We start from the raw sequence: 16,526 nt of genomic DNA, 5'->3' as shown, positions 1-16,526 counted from the left end.
AAATCAAGAGGAAATATTTTATTACTCTAAGTGAAATTTACATGTACTAAAGATATATATTATTGATGTGCTTTCTGAAGGTTTTTTCATGCATTTTCTCTATATCAGAAGCAGAATTATCTAAATACTTAAGTATAAAAAGTGTAAGAAAACATATATGCTTATTTTAAATTACTTTGAAAAAGGTAACAACATAAAACCTTTATACAAAATTCACGTGCAACCCTGATGAGGATCACATAATGTTACAGCATGAAAAGTCCCATTTTCCGAAGGGATTGGCATTTGGTTCAACAAAATTCTGTAATGATTTGCCAAATCCCCTAATGGCAAATAACTTTCCCGCTACACCCCTTAAGATAACCGTCCAAATCCCATGACACCAAAAAAGTCCTTAGGTTGGCTTAACCACAGAAGGTAGGCATCTTATATTAGAAAACAAGGGACTTTTCAAACACTAGATGTCAAAAAAGTAAAAAAATATATGAAGTACAATGTAAAATGGATGATAACAGGCTATATATTTAATGAGGTACATCCGAGCATGACTTAAAGATAACTAGATCAACCGAATTCAACTCCCATAACACTCTAGTCACAAAAGCAAAGTACATTCACTGCTCAAATACTGTATTGTTAAATTCCAGTCAGGAATTTTCTACAAAAACTTTATACATTAAATAACCCCAAAAGTGTTGGATGCCATCTGGTGCATTAGTTAAAACAATAACAGTAATTTTGATTTTCATTAAATAGAGGAATGTGTATATGGTTTCCACAATCTTTATAAAATATACTGAGATGTTCTGAATAACTAGGCCAGTTTTTGAAGGACTTATACAATATATTGTCTTAGTTTCTTAATGTTCTTCATTAACTGTTATATCTGAACCACCTTTCAAGATTGTTTCAAGATTAGCTGTTGATAAACAAATTATAGTGACTGAGTAGGCAAGATGAAACAATATATTAAAACCTGTATCCAAGCAGAAGCATGTAACTATTATGACAGAATGATCTGGAAAAAATGAACTTGCTATTGAAAAATATTGAACGAGTGTTCTGAGAAAGTACCATGTCCTGGCATATTTGCAGAATGGTCAATCCATTAAAATACAGAACCGGTATCAGCGGTCTCCCACTTACTGATTTAACAACTGCTTTACATACCAGTTGTAAAAGTAGAAAATAGGTTTTCTGGAACATGTGAAATGAAACAATAGATACGATTTTGTATATCTTTTCCATATAACATTTCTCTGTGAGGAAATAAAGGGAAGAAATGAAACACTTCTGTCTCTGTTTCCTTATAGAGCCTTCACAGCAAACAGTGAAACATCATGATTGGTGATAACAAAAGTTTTCAATGCATTTGAAAAAGTACCATAAATAACACAAGGCCACTAAACTGTTAAATCATAAATCATTAAAATCAGTTTGATCTCTATATTATGTCCAGATTGCAAACCTAATTGGGAATGTAGAAAAATGAGGTTACCAGAGGAATAAATTATCTTAATACTTCTTTCTTACTAATGGTGAGAGTGGAGAGGGAAGAGAGAATGAAACAGGGGAATAAGAAAAAAATTGTTGCACTAGTGAAATAACTCAATAATGAGACATATTCACATACAGAAACTTGACAGTGTGATGGGGTCTTTGTGAGAAGCTGGGATCTCTGATTTATCGGTTAGGGAGACATCAATGATCAATCTATAGGCTTAATTGTCCTCTTTTGGTTTTACTTGTCACCTTGGATTTATTTTACAAAGGCCATCTCAGAAGTTACAGCATGAAAAGATGATCTCAGCTCATCTCTCACAATTTAGCTTATGGTACAGTCCACTCAGAAACCATTAGAAATAAGTGGATTAAGACTCCCTCCTTTAGGATAGTTTTAAAAGAAGGTAAAGACTGCAATGCAAGGGTTACTTACCTTTTTAAGGTTTGAATTCTGGCATTGACTTTATTGGACATAGGGGAAGTTTCTAGCAGCTTCTCACAGAAGCTACCCCTGTAGCCACCTCACTACTGAAAGCTTGCTGCACACACCCAATAAACTGCTTCTGCTCTGGGCAATGAATTGGACTTGGTAATCTTAGAAGTGCCTCCTTAACTCAGCCATCCTGTGCGACTTTTGGAAAGCCATCCACCTGTCAGTTCATCACTGTTGCTAACGGCAAAGCAGAATCCTAGAATGGAAGCAACATGTTAATGTCACTGAAAAAAAAAGGACCATGAGATGAAAAAACCTCTTTGCTAAAGTTTGGTAATTATAGGTACTTAGAGAAGTTGGTTTGCCTTTCTTAGGGATCTCATTGCCTTCTTGTATCTGTAATTTTGCTCTTTAATACATACTTAGAAAAGGGTACCTAATATGGAGTAATTATTTATTAAGTTCACGTTTTACACTACAAAATAATAGTGTTTTTAAAAGTAAAAAAAAAAAAATTTGCCTTGGATCAATTGTAAGAATTTTTCTAAAAAAATAGAGATACTTAATAATTTCTTTCTTTCTACCTCTTCATTGGTCAGTTTTTTGTAGTATGTTAGGGTTTTTTCACAATAAAGTCTAGAATAATAACTTTTTTCAGAGTCACATCCTTCAAAACCAGTTCAAATTAGATAGCTGTTAAATTGCAGCAATTATATGCTTTATTAGACAGGTAATTTTTACACCGTGACTGAAAATACTAGATATCCAACTTATTCTGCTACTTCATTTAATAATAATGAATTTTCAAACCAGAATAATTCATTCTAATAAATTATCATTCTATTAATTAATTAAAATTGCAATTTTCAGTGTCAGATCAACGCAAATAAAAATTAATAGAAGACTACTAATAAATAGTAGCATCACAGAATTGCAAGATGGCTTGGTTTGAAAGGCACCTTAAACATTAGGTAGCTAGATCCCTCCCCTCGAAAGGCAGGATTGCCACCCACTAGGTCAGGTTGCTCAAAGTCCCATGCAGCCTGGGCTTGAACACTGCCAGGGATGGGGCATCCACATTTTCTCTGGGCAACCTGTTCCAGTGTCTCACCACCCTCGCAGTAAAGAATTTGATCCTTAGGTTTTATCTAAACCTACCCTCTTTCAGTTTCAAGGTATTACTCCTTGTCCTATCACTACATGTCCTTGTAAAAAATGTCCTTTCACGCTTTCTTGTAGGTTCCCTTCAGGTACTGGAAAGTTGCTGTAAGGTCTCCCCATAGCCTTCTTTTCTCCAAGCTGAACAACCCCAACTGTCTCACAGGAGAGGTGTTCCATCACTCTAATCACATTACTCTCACTCCAACAGGTCTATGTCCTTCTTATGTAGGGGGCCAAAGAGTTGGATGAAGCCCCCAGGTGGGGTCTTATGAGAGTGGAGTAGAGGGAGAGGATCACCTCCTTCGACCTGCTGGCCATGCTGCTTTTGATGCATCCCACTTCACAGTTGGCTTTCTGGGCTTCAAGTACACATTGCCAAGACATGTCAAGCTTTCCATCCACCAATGCCCCCAAGTCTCTCACTCAGGGCACCTCTCAGTCCATTCTCTGCCCAGCTTGTATCTGTGCTTGGGATTGCCCAGACTCATATACAGGACCTTGCACTTGGCCTTCTTGAACTTCATGAGGTTCACACAGGCTTGTCTTTCAACCCCATCAAGGTCCCTCTGGATGCCATCCCTTCCCTCTGCTGTGTTAACCCCATCACACACCTTGATGTCATTGACAAACTTGCTGAGGGTGCACTCAATCCCACTGTTCATGCCTCTGACAAAGAAGTTAAACAGCACCAATCCCAACTCTGACCCCTGAGGAACACCACTTGTCACTCATCTCCACTTGGATGTCAAGCGGTCGGCCACAACTCTTTGAGTGGGATCACCCAGTCAATTCCTTGTCCACTGAGTAGTCCATCTGCTAAAACTGTGTCTCTCCAGTACAGAAGCAAGGATATGATGTGGGCCAGTGTCAAATGTTTTGCACAAGTCCAGGTAGTTTATGTTGGTTGCTCTTCTCTCGTCCCCTAATACTGTAACTGCATTGTAGAAGGCCACCAAATTTGTCCAGCATGACTTACCCTTAGTGATGCCATGTTGGTGGTCACCAGTCATCTCCTTATTTTCCATGTGCTTTGGCACAATTGCCAGGAGGATCTGCTCCATCATCTTAGCAGGCAGTGAGGTGAGATTGGGTGGCCTGTAGTTCCCCGAGTCTTCCTTTTTATCCTTTTTAAAAATGGGGGTTATGTTTCCTGTTTTCCAATCAGTGGTACCTTCACCAGACTACCAGAAGTTTTCAAATATGATGGCTAGTGGCTTAGCCACTTCATCCTACAGTTCCCTCTTGCATTGTTACATAGTGAAAATTAGACACTAATATTTAATGCATGTACACACAGGGACAATTTTTTATTCATTTGCTAGAGAAGAACTGAGGAGACATTTCACTAAAGCTTTTCTTGAGATTTCAAAGAATATTACTCTCCATTTTTCTTCCTTTTTCTCAAGCTTAGTTATAGTTCTAATTTCTTTGTTTAGACTTAAATGATAGCTGGAGATTTTGGAGGTGACATTGATAGATAACAGAACATTAGATACATATACACTAGAGTCTTAATTCTGCTTGTTTCATTTTGCATAAATGACCATGGATAAATAAAACAAAAAAAGATGAAATTCATAAATACATAGATTTTTTTTTAACTTTGAAAGGAAAATGGATAGAAGGCAAACCTATGAGTGTATATATATACATACTAAAAGAAAACCCCAAAATTTTTCCTTTTGTCTCTTTTAAATTTTGGACCTATTTTTGCAATCACATATTAATGAAAATAAATCATATGAGCATATTCTCAGTAAGTCTTCTGTACATAATAACACTCAAGTCTATATTAGCCGAAAGTTTTTAACTTGCAATGTATCAAATTATTTTACGGCTAAAAGTATGAAGTGCATCATTCTTGATTGCTCCTTTCTAACTGCTTAAAATTTCATATGTCTGTGAGTTTTTATAAAAACCAGTAACTGTAACTTTCTGTAGTTTGGATGTCAAAACTCATTTTTTTCTACCTCAGTATTTAATCCAAAGTACAAATATTATATTCCAGTATTACACTCCCAAGAAAGTGATTTCTGTTGCTTGCAGTGCTCTGTGTGAAGACCTATATTTACTCCAAACCACATGAAAGAGGAAGTCCATTATACTACCACGGAAAGAAAGCTGGCCAAGCATTTTAACAGTTCTTTATTTGATCAGTTTCTTCACATCTTCCTTCTAAGTAGATACCTCTGGCCAAGTCTGCAGTGTCATGTAAATATTTATTCAATCCATTATGCTTATATCACTTTAAACAGAGACAGATTTTCATAGTAATGCCCAGCATGAAGATAGGAGGCAATAGGCACAAACTGAAATACAGGAAGTTCCAGCTGAACATGGGGAAAAAAGTCCCTCTTTTATTATGAGGGTCGTCAAACACTCCCAAGGAGGTTGTGAAATCTCCATTCTCAGAGCTATTCAGAGCAAAACTGAAAAAAGGCCTGGGCAACCTGCTCTAGCTGACCCTGTTCTGAGTAGGATTTTGGGCCTAACAATCCTAGAGATGGCCAAGACAAGTGACATCCTGGCTTGTATCAGAAATTATGTGGCCAGCAGGACCAGAGCAGTGATTGTCCCCATGTACTCAGAACTGGTGATGCCGCACCTTGAGTCCCGCGTTCAGTTTTTGGCCCCTCACTACACGAAAGACTGGAGTATGTCCAGAGGAGGGCACCGAAGCTGGTGATGGGTCTGGAGCAGAAGTCTGATGAGAAGTGGCTGCAGGAGCTGATGTGGTTTAGCCTGGAGAAAAGGTGGCTCAGCCTCTGCAACAGAGCAGTCAGCCTCTTCTCCCAGGCAACAACATATAGGGCATGAGCAAATTGCCTCAAGTTGCACCAGGGGAGGTTTAGACTGAATATTAGGAAAAAATTCTTCACTGAAAATATTATTAAGCACTAGAACAGACCATCTAGGGAAATGGTGAGATCACCATTCCTGAAGGTATTTAAAAGATGTGTAGCTGTGGTAGTTAGAGACATATTTATTGCTGGACCTGGTGGTGCTGAGTTATTGGTTAGACTTGGTGATCTTAGACATCTTTTCCAATCTTAAATGATTTTGTAATTTTATATTATTATTTCCCCTGTCTTCAGATGTCTAAAATTAATCTGAATTTGAGATAACTTCTCCCATTATTGATAGAAAGAAGTAGACACTTCTAGGGGCATCTGAGACGGGTTACATAAATTGTTCCATTTTTGGATAAGGTGGATTGTTCTCCAACAGGGACTCTTGCTCCAATTTTTCCTTACAGTTACAGTAAGTGATACCACTGAAATAGTTCAGAACATGAAGCTACATATTCTGTCAGTTTCTATGAAAGGAGTGAAACCACAAAAGGAAAGTTTCTTATTATCTGCTCAAATCACTAGGCACTGCAACATTCAGGAGAGCATAAGAATACCATCAGGGTATTTTCACAGGCCTGTGTAACTCAAAATCCTGCCTCCAGGAAGGTCATAAAAAATGTCTAGGGAGGAATGTAAGACTAGGAAAAATCTGTATTACTTCTCCTTAGATGTCTATGTTTCAAATATTTTCATTTTTATGATTTCTTGAGCTGGTTTCTCAGTCAATTCTCTCACTTTTTCATGAATTTCTTGTTCATAATTTTTTTCAGTCTCTCTTTTAAACACTGTAGTTCAGCTTCCCTTACCAAAGGAGCAAAACAATACTGTACATTGTCTTTTTTTTTTAAATAAATAATTGTATGCACATAATTTTTTTAAAAAAAGAAAGAGTACAAGACAAGCAGTTTAAACCTAACAAAATCAGTTTTTATAGAGAACAGAAAAGTACAAGGAAATTTTTTTTACAGAATTTTTATTCTTTTCTTCTCCTTGCTAGAAGGTCAAACATCCTGAAATCCAAAGCTGTAACAGCTGTACCAGTAGTATATATATGCATTTCTGCTTTGGATCACCTGCAGTCAAAGGAAAATATCATCCTTTTGTTCATCAAAAGCTTACAATAAGTCAGCATTTCTGAGGGAAGAAACATATTTTTCCCAATATTTTTTCCTTACAATCTTCAAACTCTAAGGTATTATGATAGTGTTCTTCCAGTTTCCATAGTCTGTACTGTCACTAAGGATTAAGACCTCTGGTGATCACCTGTATGACGAGTAATTCCTTTTCCTTCCCTGCAGGAAAGACAAACACCTTTCCTCTTTGTAAAGCACTAGTTGTTATTTACAGTTTGGGATCAGATGAAATAGATTTATCCAGTACTACAAACCTATTAACTATGGTCTAAAACTCTCTGGAATTTTTCACATACTCAACATCTGCAAAAACATACACAGGTGTTGACAGGTGTTGAAGCAGCGAATGGGACAGTTACCCTAAAGAAAGAGAAGTTACAGTGAGTCCTGATAAAGATTGTCCACATGATTAATAATAAAACGATGCATAATAAACAGTATTGCTGCGGTTTATAATGGGATAAGGATGCACTTTGGAACATCTAGGGGTAAAATTTGTGGATCCCACAGAAACATGCAGAATTGTACAAGCCTTATCAATTCTTGAGGTAAAGGAGTCCAAAGATGGGCTCAACACAACTTAATGCACAGGATAAGGATAGCAGATTATCCACAAGATGTGACCTAGCTGTCCCATTGAGGGAGCAACTCTTGATCAGAGGACATACCTGTTTTCAGACTGAGTTCCTTACCTTAGAGAAATGATGAACTATTTGTGTTCTCTACTTTCAGTGGTTTATATTTTATGATGCTTAAAGATGGAAAAAGCTTCTAAGAGCATTTACCATTAAATTTCTTGATTAAACTGAGAACGCAAAAAATTGTTTCACTTGCAACTTACCCTTATACTTTGTTTCAAGGCAAACTAATATTAATTATATACCAATTAAAGCAGTTGCAATTTTTATGTGTCATGGACCTTTGATTTGGCTGTAGGACACTTCAGCCTGGTCGTATTAAATAGTGTATGAAGGCAAAAATTATAATTTGGAATGAGATGGGGAAAAGAGATGAAAGAAACACTGTTAAAGGTGAGCGATTACAGTTTCAATAAGTTCCTCCTCCTACCCTGGGTTGCAAGATGGCATATTCTTTTTGAATGAAAAGTCTACTCTTATAAACAAAAAAAACAGATGAAAAACTGTGAAGAAAATGTGGTTGTGAGTCATCTAGAAAGATGCAAATCCTTATAAAAAATCACTACCATTTAACTTAAAAAGAAAAGCACACTGCTGCCTGTACATTACCTGTGTTAAACAGAGGACTTTTTTTTCTCAGAACTCAAAATCAGAAAATTTTTATTAGTAGTACATTTCCAGAGGCCTTTTTGTAGTAGTTCCATCTCATCTGTGTATCTTTGTTAAAGTCTAGTGGATATTTGACAGAAAATAAAATACCAAACTCTACAATGCAGGAAAAAACCCAACCAGAAACCAAATCCTAAAGAAAACTGGCTTGCAAGTAGTTAATGGTAAGAAATCAGATCAAGTAGAATGGAACTGGAAGATCAGTGCTGAATGAGAAACCCTGGCAGTAAAATCCTAGCAATGCAACATCATAAATTCACAAGACAGTTTCACCCAAAAATAGGGAAAATAATTTTCAAGATCATTTAGATAAGTAAAAAATAGATAAACGGATGATATCAGAATATAAAACTCATTGACACAAAATGCTTGCTTTGAAAGTATGTTAAGAGTTTGTTTCTAATTTTGGTTTTGAAGTTCAGTGTTCCAGTTTTGAAACAGCTAAGAATTCATAGCACACATTGCTCCTTCACTTGCGTAACAGGATGTCATCACTTGTTCTCTGTTTATGCTGGGATAATAAACATTTGTGATGAATAACATTTATGAACTCTTCAAGAACATTATTCATTTTATCCCAGGAATGCTTTTATTTCAGTAATTAAAGTGATTTTTAATGGTTATTGACAGCATATTTTTAAAGCAGTATGAATTGTTGGTGTTAAAAGTACCATGAACACCTATTAATAAACAATAGGCTTTGATAGAACATAAAAATTTAAAGTGCCTCAGCTGATTTTTGACATTCCATCTTTCAAGCAGTCTTACTAATGTGGTCATAATTTTCATCCTAATTTTTTCTGACTGAAATCACTATAAAGATGTTTTTTGTGTTATGAAGGTTAGGGTTTACTTAAGGGTTCAGTTCATTTGTCTACACATGGGTTCCTGATTTCCTCTAAGCTACCTGTATGGATATGTTCAGGGTTGGTGGGAAACATCTCTTCTAGGGCAGAAAAATCAGTGTCTGAGAGAAAGATACTACCAATGAAGTCTGGAGACCAATTGGGCTGATGAAATGTAAATGTTTTCTTTTAGGAAGAAATCCAGATGATTCTTGCTCCGACCATCATGGAGCTTGGGACTCTCACTGATATGTGAACACTCGTTTCATTAAAATTAATATTTGAGTTACTGAATCCAGAGGAGAATGTGATCCATGTTTTCCAGCGGAACACATTTACCGATTGAGTCAGATGCTGCATGGAAGTATTTGTAGGAAAAGTTTACTGTTGGCTGTTTTTGTTATTTATGCTTCATGAAAACATGTTCTTATTTAGAAATTATATTAAATATTTGAGAAAAAGTCCCAAAACTAAAAAAGTAGTTAAGGTTTTGAAGATTTCAGACTTTTTCACACAGTTAGTATAAGTCCTAGAAAAAAAATAGGACGAATATAACTTCATGATTATTCAGAATAGGGTTTTTTCAGATAATTACATAACAATATAAAAATATCACTGCCAGCTGGAATTTATGCATTGTCTGTGCACACAAAGCACACAGAATATAGGCATGATGAAAGGTTTGCTTTCTTTTTCCAAGGAACAGATTGAAGTTTTACAAATTTCACAGCTCAAAACTAGATGGTTTTCCTACTTTAATTTTGTTATGTTTTCTCAGGAATGACAACTAGTGGCATAAAAATGCACTGGCATTCATTGATATTCTGGATCCTGCTTTGCCCTACCTTAGTTTCACTGCTTTAAACAGACATTTAAAGACATGTCGGTTATCTTTCTTCATTTTTTTCATGATACCACTGCTACCCAATTCCTCATCTCATTTTCTTCTTTTATATGCCTTTTTTTCCTCAGCAAAGGGAAAACAAATAACACTGTTCTTCATGTGCTATCACAATATGTTCACTTTGAACAGGTAGAAACCATTTTAAAAAAGCTTGAAACAAGAGAATATTTTCCTGGAACATTTAGGTGAATAAAGTCTTCAGTGAAAAAGTAATGAAGTAATACTTCAAACATTGTAAGGATTGAGGTCCAGTCATTTTTTTTTCTTATAAATGTTAAAAGTGACCTATGCATCCTGTGGCTGATTGAGTTCTCAGTCCCAAATGAAGAGCTCAAGATGCCCTTTGAAGTATATGAGAGAATTAGAAGTTTAAGGAGATCTCAAAAAGTGTTTGGTAAGGAAGTACCTTTGCAAGGTTTTGCACAGAAGATGTTGAGGCAGGCTCATGTGCACAAATATTTCTTCATTGAGTCTGTAGATTATGGCACCTATTGAAAGGAAAGGTAAAGAAAGTATTAATTAGACAGAGATATACCAACTATATGGCAAATCCATAATATCTGTTGAACTATGGACATAAAAAAAAATAATTATGGAAAATATACTGAAGGATACTGAATTTTTCTGGTTATTTCTCCCCTAAAATATAAGAAGAAATTTTTATCTATTCTGTTAATCCTGAGCTACTACTCAACTTCTTGAAATACAAATTTTTTTGTTTCATTTAACTTAGATAACATTTTGAAAAAGCAAGCTCAGTACTGAGTAAATTCAACAGTCAATATATAAATTGCTAGCTAAAAAACATATCTGACTCTTCTTGTTTTTCATACAGAGATGAATAGGATATTTACCACACTGCACAAAACAACCTATAGAAAATTTGAATATGTGTTTGCTAAATCACCGCTCTGTGAGCCACTCTTACCACAGTTTCAAAAGAACAGATTCAGTTCACTACTATGAATCCACTACAAAGCAAGCAGAAAATTAAAAAACATGGGACAAAATCTGTTTGTATGTCAGCAAGGACATACATTTACTTTAAAAGTATCAAAATAGCAGGGAGGTATAAATCCTTATTATGTATAGGTACAAGATGCATCAGTTTCTTTGCCTTTGACTAGATTACTAGGTTACTTTGACTAGATACTAGGATTACTAGGATCATTCTCTGTCAAGGAAAGGAGAACTAAAAATATTTCATACTGGTTGTGTCTTCTGTTAATAAATGGTGGGCTATATCTGTCTATAACATCTCAAAAAGGACTATATTGGTTGTCAGAAACTATAGTTTGCTTATGACCTGAAAGCATAATCATAGTAAAGTTTAAATTATAAGGACAATGCTGGATATGCTCAGCTGTATAGAGCACTTTATTTTTTAAATCAACTCAGGTGTACTGATCTATACTTTAAAATTTTACCTTCTGTCTTTAGAACAGAGGTGACACAAAGTATAACTCCTGAAGAGGTGTAGCATGATCTTCTGATAAAATAATCTTCTGATAACATTTACAATGAAAAATAAATATGCTGTAGTCCTCTCTCTGTTACAAAATCAAGTCACTTAATCTCCTTGGTTGAGATTCACTTCCATTCTGCAACAGATTTATGAACCCTCCGAGACTGAGCCTGAGGAAGTTAGTGATGCACAGACCTGAGTGAATTTACTCTCTTACTCACATCATTGTCTGAAAATCTGGAATAACAGCTTTTTTTACCTGCAAAAGGTAGATGTATTTTAATAATATTCTTCATCCTTCACACGTTACAGATGTGGAGACTGTATTGAGAACATACTTCATGTACGGTTTGTAACACTTCTGCTCCCGAACCACGTAAATAATTTCATATAACTGATTCATTTATTTCAATGTAAATTGTAGCAGAAAGTACTGCTTAATTAAAGTAGTTTTATCATGAGTCTGAACAACTCAAATCTTTGACTATGCATACAAGTATGCTTCTCAAAGCATTTTTAGTACTATATTTTAGTCAGTGAAATCTTCAGCATTGTGTAGCATTGTGCAGTTAACAAAATACAACAGCTCTCATGCAAGCTTTCCGGGCTGAATTGATACAATTTTGTGTTTCTTTCTTCATGCTGAAGCATTGCTTGAACTGTTGTGACTTGCCGAACTTTAAATATTCCTTGTCTTTTCTGAGAACAATTCAAGGCCATCAGATAATGTGGCAGCCATTCATTTTGTAACAAAAAGCGTGGCTCAGTCACAGAGATGGAAGATTTAACACAAGAAACACTTCCTTTAGAAGTACTAGCAGCCCACTGCTGATATTACCCTGAAATGAATGTGCTGTCTTTCTTTATTCATTATTCACTCCTTTTCCTTTTAACTAAAATCGGTTTGGGGTGGAGTGTGTGTGGGGAATAATAAAAAGACAAGACAGTCTTCCCCTGGTAGTCTTATTTCATCACTGACAGACTTTGATTCACACCTTTGTGTTAAAAAGTCTGTTATTTTTCATTTGACTTTAACAGGATTTTTGCTCTAACCTTATTAAGAATCCTTCTGAATTCTAAACTTTTGACTTAATGCTTCCAATAGAAATGAATTCTGTAATCTGATTTTTCACACAACAAACCTATATTTGTTCTATCTTTGTTAATTTTCAAGGTATTCAATTATTACTTTTCTTTCAATATTTCAGAATATTTCCCATCTACTAAACGTAGAACCCCCATATCCGGTCTTTATTGTATTATTTTACTGACTTAATGGTTTCAAAGCAAAAGTTAAGTTCCACTGTTGCCATCTGTGGGAAACACAGTCCTTTGCTTAACTACTCCTACCCTGAAGAACTTTTTTCTTATGTCCAATCAAAATTTTCCTTTTTACAAGTTATGTCCATTGCCATCTGTCCTGTTGCTGTGCACCTTTGAGTGGAGTCTGGCACTGTATTTTTAGCACCAACTGTAAGGTAAACAAAAACTACATTAAGATTTCCTTCTCTTCCCCACACTAAACAAATTCATTTCCCTCAGTTTCTCATTGTACTCTTGCTTCAAGAAAAGAATCAAAATAATTTCGGCAAATAACTTTGATCTCAAAACAGTAACACTGCCACACATAATTCAAAAGTCCTTTCAACATCATAATCTATTATGCATGCATGCACATGTGCACACACACACACACAGAAACACTTCTAGTGAGCCACTACTCTGTAGAATGAATTTTCAATGACCATAAAAAAAATGTATGCACATTCAGGTCATTGAACAAGAACATACTAGAATACCCTTGAGCTATCTAAAAGTAATTTCTGGGAAACCTTATCAAGACAAAGTATCCTAAAAAATGTTGAGACACATCTAAGAAATGTGAGTTATCAAGGTATTATATCTTCCTGGATGCTGAAGTCAAGGAGTCAAATATGGAAAAAATATCAGAGAACCATATCTTGAAGGATGCAGAATAAAACTAGGAACCTAGTTAGGAAAAATCTCTCAGACATTGTATTGGGATTGCTCAAAATTATGAAGAATATAATATATATTATATAGTAACTTAGATAACTACAGAATATGAGAAAAAATATTGGCTTACTGAAAAATAAACAAACAAACAGCTCACCAAAATTAAAAGCCAGATGTTGAGAAAACCCAACTGAAAGTGTGATAAATAATGACTGAGGAACAGAACAGAGGTATGTGACTTGCTATGACTTACATAAAAAATGAAATATTTATTTTGTAAAACTAGTCATATTTTATAATACAACTTAAGCTGAGATAAAAGTATAGGCATGTTGTATGTTATGAGATTTTTCCTCTAAAAAAGGAAAAATAATTAACTTTTTTGGATACAGAACTTCAATTCTAGAGTCTAGAGAAAGACCTATATCCACCCCTGCTTTTGTCTTTTCTTAAAAGTTCTCGATAAACAACCATTCAAAAAGTAATATTAATCTCTTGTTTTCTTGTTGTTTTGTTTTTTTATTTATTAAAAAATAAAACATACCATATGAAAAACTGCCATACTTAAATGAGTTAGTTTTCACAGAATCAGAGAAGAAAAACATAGAATGGTTTGGGTTGGAAGGAACCCTAAAGAACATCTAGTTCCAAACCACCCCACAACAGGCAGGGACACCTTCCACTAGACCAGATTACTCAAAGCCCCATCCAGCCCAACCCTGAACACACCCAGAGGCAGGGCAGCCACAGCTGCTCTGGGCAATCTGTTCCAGTGCCTCAACACCCTCACAGTAAAGATTTTGATCCTTAGATATGATCTAAGCATACCCTTTTTCAGTTTAAAGCTTCTCCCCCTTGTCCTATCACTACATGATCTCTTAAAAAGTCCTCTACATCTTTCTTGTAGGCCCTTTTAGGTACTGGAAGGCTTCTGTAAAATCTCCCTGGAGTCGCCCCTTCTCGAGGCTGAACAATCTCAACTCTCTGAACCTATCTTCATAGGAGAGATAATCCAGCCCTCTTACTATCTTTATGGCCCTTATCAGACTCAGTACAACAGGTCCATGTCTTTCTTATGTTTGGACCCCAGAGCTGGACACAGTACTGTAGGTAGGGTCTCACAAGAGCAGAATAGAAGGGAAGAATTTCCTCTATTGACCTGCTGACCATGCTGCTTTTGTTGTAAGACACAGTTGGCTTTCTGGGCTTCAAGTACACATTGCCAGGACATGTCAAGCTTTCCATCCACCAATGCCCCCAAGTCTCTCACTCAGGGCACCTCTCAGTCCATTCTCTGCCCAGCTTGTATCTGTGCTTGGGATTGCCCAGACTCATATACAGGACCTTGCACTTGGCCTTCTTGAACTTCATGAGGTTCACACAGGCTTGTCTTTCAACCCCATCAAAGTCCCTCTGGATGCCATCCCTTCCCTCTGCTGTGTTAACCCCATCACACACCTTGATGTCATTGACAAACTTGCTGAGGGTGCACTCAATCCCACTGTTCATGCCTCTGACAAAGAAGTTAAACAGCACCAATCCCAACTCTGACCCCTGAGGAACACCACTTGTCACTCATCTCCACTTGGATGTCAAGCGGTCGGCCACAACTCTTTGAGTGGGATCACCCAGTCAATTCCTTGTCCACTGAGTAGTCCATCTGCTAAAACTGTGTCTCTCCAGTACAGAAGCAAGGATATGATGTGGGCCAGTGTCAAATGTTTTGCACAAGTCCAGGTAGTTTATGTTGGTTGCTCTTCTCTCGTCCCCTAATACTGTAACTGCATTGTAGAAGGCCACCAAATTTGTCCAGCATGACTTACCCTTAGTGATGCCATGTTGGTGGTCACCAGTCATCTCCATACTTTCCATGTGCTTTGGCACAATTGCCAGGAGGATCTGCTCCATCATCTTAGCAGGCAGTGAGGTGAGATTGGGTGGCCTGTAGTTCCCCGAGTCTTCCTTTTTATCCTTTTTAAAAATGGGGGTTATATTTCCTGTTTTCCAATCAGTGGTACCTTCACCAGACTACCAGAAGTTTTCAAATATGATGGCTAGTGGCTTAACCACTTCATCCTACAGTTCCCTCAGGATCCACAGATGCATCTTGTGAACGTTGATGTCTAGGACTAGTGTACCTTCATGTTTATCAGATGATCTCAAACTTGATCTTTTCCTACTCCTTCTCCTTGTTGTTCTTCATGCTCCTAGTCCCAGTCTTTGGATTCTGTCAACTGGGCAGAGAGGCTGGAGCAGTTGCTGCTAAAGACTGAGGCCAAAAAGTCATTGAATACCTCAGCCTTCTCCATATCCTGGGTAACCAGGTTTCCTGTTTCATTGTTGGGAGGGACCACATTTTTCCTAGTCTTTTTATTAGCAACTTACTTATCGAAGCTTTTCTTTTTGCCCCTGACATCCTTGGCCAGATTAAATTCTCTAAGGACTTTCCCTTTCCTAACCTGATACCTGGTTGCTTCAACAATTTCTCTGGATTCCTCTCAGGCCACCTGTCCTTGCTTCAAACCTCTATAGACTTCCTTTTTTGTGTTTGATTTATCCAGGAGCTCCCTGTTCATCCATGAAGGCATCCTGACTTCCTCTTTGTTGTGATGTATCACTCTTGATCCTTGCATATGAAACAGCTTCCCTGCACAGCTTTATCCCATGTAACTCTTCCAAGTGTTGGACTCAATTCTATGTAATATCTTTATTGATGATCTGGATGAGGGGATTGAGTGTACCATTAGCAGATTTGCAGATGACACCAAGTTGGGGGAGTATTGATTTGGTGGAGGACAGGAGGGCTCTTCAAAGAGACCTGGACAAGCTGGAGAGATGGTCTGATTCCAACGGGATGAGGTTCAACAAGGCCAAATACCGGGTCCTGCACTTTGGCCACAACAATCCCCTGCAGCACTACAGGCTGGGGACAGAGTGGCTGGAGAG

This window comes from Pipra filicauda, unplaced genomic scaffold (genome assembly GCF_003945595.2).
Source record: "Pipra filicauda isolate LSUMZ 115617 unplaced genomic scaffold, ASM394559v2 scaffold454_size905958_pilon, whole genome shotgun sequence".
In the NCBI taxonomy this organism is placed as follows: Eukaryota; Metazoa; Chordata; class Aves; order Passeriformes; family Pipridae; genus Pipra; species Pipra filicauda.
This window is presented reverse-complemented; position numbering follows the sequence as displayed.